Source organism: Pomacea canaliculata, linkage group LG10 (assembly GCF_003073045.1).
Source record: "Pomacea canaliculata isolate SZHN2017 linkage group LG10, ASM307304v1, whole genome shotgun sequence".
In the NCBI taxonomy this organism is placed as follows: Eukaryota; Metazoa; Mollusca; class Gastropoda; order Architaenioglossa; family Ampullariidae; genus Pomacea; species Pomacea canaliculata.
In genome coordinates this window covers 26,040,251-26,048,743 of record NC_037599.1, presented here as the reverse complement: position 1 = coordinate 26,048,743, position 8,493 = coordinate 26,040,251, and positions in this window count along the sequence as shown.

The following is an 8,493-nucleotide window of genomic DNA, read 5'->3' as shown; positions in this document are numbered from 1 at the left end:
TCTAGCTTCGCACAAATCTAGTATCATGCCACTCAAAACGAAACACCTACATCCCAAAGCATCCCAGAACACTGTTGCAAAAACCCCCACAAAAGTTAGTACATATAGATCTGTAGAAAATAGCTTCTGGTATTATTTCACCTTGGACTTAAAGAACTCGCTAAATCTTAGTGTGTTGATTATCATAAAGTACGTTCTTAGAAAAAATTAATTGTAAGCACTCTTCCACTTCAACACATTTTGATCTGTCATTATCAATTCTGAATTGTTCTGAAATTCATCTTATCTGTAGACTTTTCTAAATATATTTCTTAGAAAAGGCGAGTAAATTCAATGGGTACACGGGGGTTTTACCGCTTTAGCCTTTAGGAGGAAGAAATGTACGGCTCGTGTCATGTGTTAACACCTGCATTGAACTATCAGTGCAAATATGCCTATTACACATTCTATTTTTATTTATGTTTGCTTAATACTCTTTATTTTAACAGTATGGTACAAAGCAACAAGCTCTAGCCGATATTAGGATAAAATGCCTACAACTGCATGTCTGTTTCAGCAGATACCTTATTCCATGTTGTTGAGTTTTTGGAGAAGCACGAAGTTTAAAGGGCAGTAGCTGTAATTCCAACAGGCTGCATGCAATTTTTAAAATCCAGTGGTCACAGATGTGCAACTGGCCACCAAACTCGACAGCTCATTATTAAAGCACCCAGATTCCTCATGCCCATGCATTCCAGTTTGCCTGCACAAAGTCATAAGTAAGTTGCAATTTTTTATTTCATAATGAATTTAATATCAGAAGAAAATTCATGAACGTGTGCAGCATTGTGGAAATACTGCTAATACCATTAGTATGCCAGAAAAAGAAGGAGATAAAAAGAATATCTGACTTGGAACACTGAGCATGGGTACTGATAACTTTGGTTATTATGCGCACTATAAAAGTGCAGATTGTTAAGGAAATGATGATATACTTTTGTTCCTGGATTGTGAAATTCTAATTTGGCTTACTTTTTAATATTTCCATAAGGTAACTACCAAGCAGGCAGCCAAAATCTGCGAGAATTGAAAGAATGTCGCACGGTGGCAGAGTGATACAACAAATACTCCAATCAAACAAAAAAGCCACCGGAACTCCGATTAGATTTGGTCAGTGCTCATTTTCTCTTTTAATTTTTAGGGATCTTTTGACGGGGGACATTGTAAGGAACAAGCTGTGTCAAATTTCCTGGTAAAATAGCATATTTAAAATGATAAACAAATTTTTTCTTAATAAAATGTCTTTCAAAAAATAAAAGTTTTTAAAAAACATATCAACTAGCTTATAGTTTTCAAATTTACTGAGCAAATAAGTTTATGCAATTATCATTATTGACACAGAATGCACAGCTAACCGACATCGAAGGAGTAAGAATGCCAGGAATCACTATTAGACCATTCAATGCAGAAGTGTTCCACCCCCATTGCCCATACTTCTGCCCGCCAGTAGTTGTCAGCCCTAGGGTGTCCCCAGTATAGCTACTTCACAAATTACTATTTAACCTTTGCTTCACATCTTCAACACTATTCCAGTTTTTCATCCTGCCAGCATTGGACCCCAAACCCTGGAAGTGAATTTGAAAGCATTTTGTTTATAATCATTTTAAAGTTTGTTTTTCTTACTCTCGGCCAAGACTTATAACAGTGTTTTTTGAATATAGCCAGAAGTGAACACATCCCAGCCTTCTTTTGGCCATAGTCGAAAAAAAAATGAAATAAATAGGATCAGATATCAAATAGATATTAGACAAATAGAAAAGGCAACCAAGAGTAGTTATATTTCAAGCATTGTGAATTTATATGAAGCCACAAAGATTTACATCTTATAATCGTTTCTGCATTGTGTCGTTGTTCCAGGCTCAACTAGAAAACCTGGACAGCACAACTTCTTTTCTGAAAGAGAGAGAGGGTGATAAAGCATGTAAAAGAGCTTCAAGGATGAGAAGAACAACACCAGGAAAAGATAAGAGAAACTGCAGGGCGTTCAGTTCCCTACAAATCTTCAGGGATTGCTTGAGCCTCTGGAGTGGGTGAAAGACTGACCCAGGAAAAGACCGACACACTCAGTATGTGCTGTATTCTATTTGTTATAGAGGAGTCAAAATTATTTTGCTATTCCCTTTGAAGGTTTTTATAGCATTTATTTATGAACAATGTTTTTTTCAAGTCTGCAGTTACTAAAAAGTAACAAACGCATGATTATGTGCATGGATTACAGTCTGTAATAAATCTTTCTGTACAACTTCAGCCTTGGTACAGAGAAAAATGGGAATTCCTTAATAGTATTATCCATATTTGTTAATATATCCATAACATGTATCATGATACTTGCCCACTAGCAACTTTTTTTTAAAATGCTGTATCTTATTATTTTGTTTCCAGGAATGCCATTTACGATGGGGGAATATTCACTTTAAAGCAGCGTGTGAGGAGCATACTTCTGTGCATGTCAACTGACTCAGCCGTGTTACAAACTTCAGTGGTCTGGAAGAGAAGAAGGACTCAAGAACCACTCCTTATTACAAACAGTCAGGTAAGATTTAAATATTGACTGTGTTTCATGAGATATAAAAAAACTTACAGGGAGACCAACTTCTAAGCCTGGCAAACTTTGCTATCCTCATTCATTGGATCCACTACCATTTAAAATTAAAATAGACACTATTTTAGCAGTGTCTAGTCCTTTAATCACGCTGGTTAAACACTCTTGTCTTGTAATGAAAGGAATGAAAATAGATATTAGAGAGATTGTGTGATTTTCACCTATTCAGGTAAAATTATAGTATCACGTATACTCTAGTGAGTTTGATGGTGCCTTAATTATTAGACAATTCTTAATCGGAGATATCTCACTTGGAGGTGTTGCTGATTATACGACTTAATAATAGGGGTTATGGCACTAGATATACATATGCTATAGGTATCGAATGGAAGGAGATGTTGCGCTGTGTAGGCCTTCCTTTTTTGGTACTCACATTATTATTTGGATTTATATAGAGGATTCGGATTACCTGCAATTAAGTGATCTACTGTGGTTTTAAGCGGACCTCATACACTTCCCTCATAATTATTTTCTTGTACTACTATTTTTAGAGTTATTCTGCCTGGCACTTTCAGAAACAGTTCATATACCAATTAGAAGTTCTTAGAATGCTGACTCAGCAGTTTGTAAATATCTTAATGGTTTAGCTGGTGGCTCATCAGCGATAAGAATGGTTCAATTCAGCAGAAGTGCGAAGGTGCGCTTCGCAGCCACCATGCATGTATCAACAGTCAGTACAATTGTTATGGGGTGGACGACTGAAGTAAGCTGGTACACTTACCTGCAGAAAAAAACGACATGTCTTAGGCTTTTAACATAAGATTTTTTTTATCCGATCCTAATTTAATAAAGTAGAAGTTTTAATATTTGCATATTTTTTTTAAAATGGTTGTAGTTTCCATTTCATACCCCCCCCAGCAAGCTGCACATCCAGCCCTGGACGTTTCATATTCTATATTATATCTCGCTGCGATTTTTACATGTTCTATTATAAGTGAGAATTACGTCTTGTTGCATGCATTTTTATTTTAAAACTTCGCTATTTTTTGAATGTAGCAATTTTTGGAGTTTGCACTCTTTCTCGCATACACGTGAAAAATGGCTATTTTGAATATAGATAAATAAGAAATCATTTTGAACCCTTTTCTTTGGGAAAACACTCTAATTTATTAATAGATAAACTAAAGCCAATTTAATATTTCTAATTGGTGTTTTGTCGTGGCACTACTATGTTTTCTCGCTTCTTCTACAACTCATAATCTAAACACATTAACGAACGTGTCTTTTTGGCCTATTTAACATGTGGTTGTTATTCATGAGGACATTTATTTATCAGCATTTAAATGGCGACAATGCTTCACACCATTGTTTTTGTAGGCTTTACACATTTAAAATTATTTTTTTTTTAATGACCTTCATGCTTTTTATCCTTATTTTACTTTCACAGACATTTTAGACTTCAATATAACCCAACAACGTCAGTAAAAGACAAATCATGTTTTTTTTGTTTTTTTTGTGTAACATTTTGCATTTTTTGTGCACTTTTTTGCTGCTCTAATTAATGTAATCATGCAAACACTCCTTATTAATCCATTTGTTTGGCATTACTATTCATGGTAATTTATGCGTTATTTGATGTTATTTCTGATATTACTCACGGTATTTTTTAGGAATTTTTTTCGGCATAATCTGTCTGATTTACATTGTTGTCATCAGGATATGTCAAAATTACCTAAAATACCAATAATATCATCCAAGAATCAACTGTTATTTATCTGGGATCTACCCGGTTTTACACACACACACACATCCTTCACACACACCAAAACACATATGGTTTTCTTATTTGTCCATGCCTTTACCCGTTTTCACTCTTCGGTCTTGAGACCCATATTATTTGTGCAAGATGAATCCCAGGGTAAATCCATATGGGTTCTCTCTTTCAATGTCTTTATACTCGGGTTGTTAGGTTAAGAGGAAGTTTATAGAGGGAATTTATAGATTTCTACAATTTTCCTAATATTTGCTACTTCTAAAGAGTATAACTAAGTAAATATAGTTTTCAAGTTAAAAGGTTAAAAGGATCAGAATTGCCAATGTCTTTGATATCACTGCATTGTCATAATGTTAGTGTCTAAAGGTGAATGACGATACATGGCTATCAACTTTTCAATTTTCGAGAAAAAAGGAGTTGTAGATTGTGAAACCAAAACTAAAAACACTAAACAGATTTAATACATTCTACTTTTGTTTTAGCTATTATGTTCAGATCATAAAAGAAACTTTCTGTTGTGACACATGTGATATGGAAAAGTGTACAAAATCTTTTTTTTCTAATAAAAGTGTGCAGTAAAATGTTACATTAAGTGTAAGCATGCTTCAGTATTCATTCCTACCCCTGAACAGCTGAACTACTGTCGTTCCATCCACAGATCATCCTTTTGATTATTCACACACATTTGTGTCTCACCCCACTGCCTCAAAGTAGTGCTACTTCCTGATAATTATACTTTCGGTTAAGAGGTCTAATTTAGGTATAATTTAATCGTATTTAATCCATGTACACTTGTCAACATTTCACTGCACATTTCAAAAAACTTTGTATGCAATGTGCATCAGTTTTGAATTGCATTGTACATTTTCCAATTGATATTTTTGGAAATGTATATTATTACACTGAAATTGCTCCAGCCACACGAATTTGCAATTAGATGATGCAGTAAATATCTGTAATATGATACTTTAAGGGCTCAGGAAAGATGTATTTTTAGGGTAAAGAAATTAATGGATAAATGTACCTGTCATGTCTGCAACTGTTTGTTCAGTAAACACAACACAAAGAATACTGAGGAAGTAAAATGTTCTACCTACAACAAAACTTCCTGTAACACTCATTGTGAAAAAGACCAAAGAGGAACAAAATAAATCAACGAATGATTTTTTCAAAGCAATTCTCGTAATCGAACCAACAATGTAAGGTATGTTTTCTATCAAAGTCAATGTGCATAAATAATAAATATAATTTTTATACATAGTTTACAACATAAGCTCTGATAAGTTCCCTAGTGTTTATTGTTTATAACAAAGTGTGGTAAACAACCTTACTTGCACCAGCGTGGCTTAAGCCCTACCCTCCCCCTACTCCTCTTGGGATATACGGATATTACATTCTACTGAAAAATGATTCTTACTTAATCAAACTATACAATATCATTTTTGTTAACAAATATAAGTAATGATGAAGTGTTGTTTCATAGTTTAAGTAGTAAGCACTTTTTAAAAAAAATTTGGCGACAATAGTTCTTTATTCCTAGGAGGATATGAACAGTAAAGCAGGGGTGAATTTTTTTTTTTGTAAAGTGGGGATAACTGAAGTTAAATTGATAGACAACTACAAAAAATCATGAAAAATGACAAAAGTGTTAGATGAATGTACAATACGAGTAATCAATTATATTTACAAGAGGTTTGTGTACCTGAAGTCAGGAAATCCTCAGATGACATTTATTCCATGGTCATTTAATGTGGGTCTTTGTGCGAAGTTTCTGCGTCGTGAATAGAAGGCCCGTTTGATCTTGGGTTTCGAAAGGAATGTTTACACAATTCCGGTTTAGAGATGAGATGGTGATGAGATAGAAAACTAGCTCACAGAGCGCTCCTCGAGTAATTAAAAAAAAATAAAGTGTCTGGTTAAAATGAGAGTACGAAGCTTCAGAGAGATAGGTGTATTTTCAATCATGAATAGCATGGATAGTCTGAAGCTTAAACTAAGACCTGTTTACTAGTGGTAAGACAGGAAGGGCGAGAAAAGGGAGAGAAAGGAGGAGTAGATAACCTTCCCTCTTTTAATGACTCATTTTATTTATTTCAGACAACGGTCCTGCTCTTCGGTTCGTGCCCGAAACAATATCCGGGTGTGCGAAGTTATTTCAAACCAAATCTTTTTTTGTTATTTTTTTGTTTGTTTTTTTGTGATTTACACCAACAAACAAAACATAACATGTCTATGCTCTTTTGTGTGTGCATGCACACCCTTCTTTTTGAATGCTGTATAGATGCACAGTGTTCAGTCCTAAACACATTTTTGCAGTACTTTTTTTTGTTTTGTTTTTGTTTTGTTTGTTTTTTTGGTTGTTTTTTTTTGTTTTACAACATTTATAGGTCAATTTTTGCCTGTGAATTTCTGATACAAAGCAACTTTTGTGTAATGTTTTGTGTTTCATATTATAAGATACATTATTGGTGGAGAAAATAAAAACTTGAAGAAAAAACCCCCCAAAAAACATAACAATGAAAGTGGACCTTAATAAATACAGAAACATTTCCCATGCCATTGAACATACAACTATTACAATGTCAGCTACCAGGGAGACCTGTACACATCCACTGACTACCCCATTTCTTAGACACTATACCCCCTAATCCCTACTAATTTCACCATAACAAAAATCAGTTTCACACAATTCTTAAAGTTATATACCTTTTAGAGGAAAAAAAGTTATTATTACAGTGTTATATATGTTGTTCTGTCATTGACTGAATCTATGATGTCACACATATCTGTATTTCACAAATAAGAAATTATGACAGTAGGTATGTGATTTTTTTTTTAAAGAAAAAATATATATATGATATGTATTGTATATTTAGCATTTGTATATCGCAATAGAGGTAGAAGCAGAATGGAATAGAATATGTGTGTGAGTGAGGGTGTGTGTGTATATGTGTATGTGTTTAAAACATGTCAATTTGGCATCATGTACAATCTATACCATAAGTGTAATCTGCTAAGGAAAAAAGGGAATAATTGTATAATTTGATAAAAAACATCAATAGTACCTAGTAACACAAGTTTTGAAATAGCAATGCTTTGTCTTGACAAATATAAGGACATGTAGGTGTATTGAAAAAAAAAATGACAAGAGATGAAAGTAGACAAATATTCTGAAATCTTAATACAAACTTACACATGATCCTCATCATTCAAGTAATCACTTGCACCGTGATGCTTGAAATATGTTTACAAATAAAACAATTTGATAGAAGTGATTATAATGATGCTATGAAGACTTACATAAAAGGTAATGATCCTGACTTATTATAATGTACATGTGTTTAGAAGATTAAATAACAAATACTAAATTAATGGACATTAAATAGCATTACACATTATGCACATTAAAAACTATGGATTGTCAAAAAAAAACAAAAACACACACACACAAACACAAAAGAGAGAGAAAGAGGAGAAAGAGGAATGTGGAAAAAAACAGGATTCGCAGGCTCCTCATTAGACCACAATGTAAATGTATTCTCACTTAAAAAAAAAGAATGCACAAACAAAAACATTCAATGTGTGAAGAGAAGCTGCTTATACGGAGTCCATTTTTGCGAAAAACATTCTGGCTTACTATTTATTGTGTAGTAATATTTCTATACATGATATCTTTTCTTTATTTCCAATACAAATGCATTCCCACTTAGATGAATATTGAAACATGTGCACCGGTAAATATATAACTTTAACATTATTAGAATAAGGCTGAATATCTTATCTGTCATTTTGGACTCCAAATAGTATTAGCTGTTTCTTTACTTCTATCTGCTCACAATGAGCACATTTTTCTTTTAACTTAGTAAAGAGATCATTCCAAAATTTTTTAACAGTAATACAATCAAAAAACAAGTGTTCTATAGATTCTCTTGACTGAGTGCAGAAAGTGCAAAGATCTGAGTCCCTTAGTTTTATTTGATATAATAGTGTGTTTGTAGCTAGAACACGATGCAGAATCTATGATATTGAAACACACTGAAGTTTTGTATCCATTGTAACAATAAAAGGGTGAGCAAATATTTGTCCCCACTGAAGGTACTGGAAAAACTTTTTCCCATTTTCTAATGCATGTAGGAGG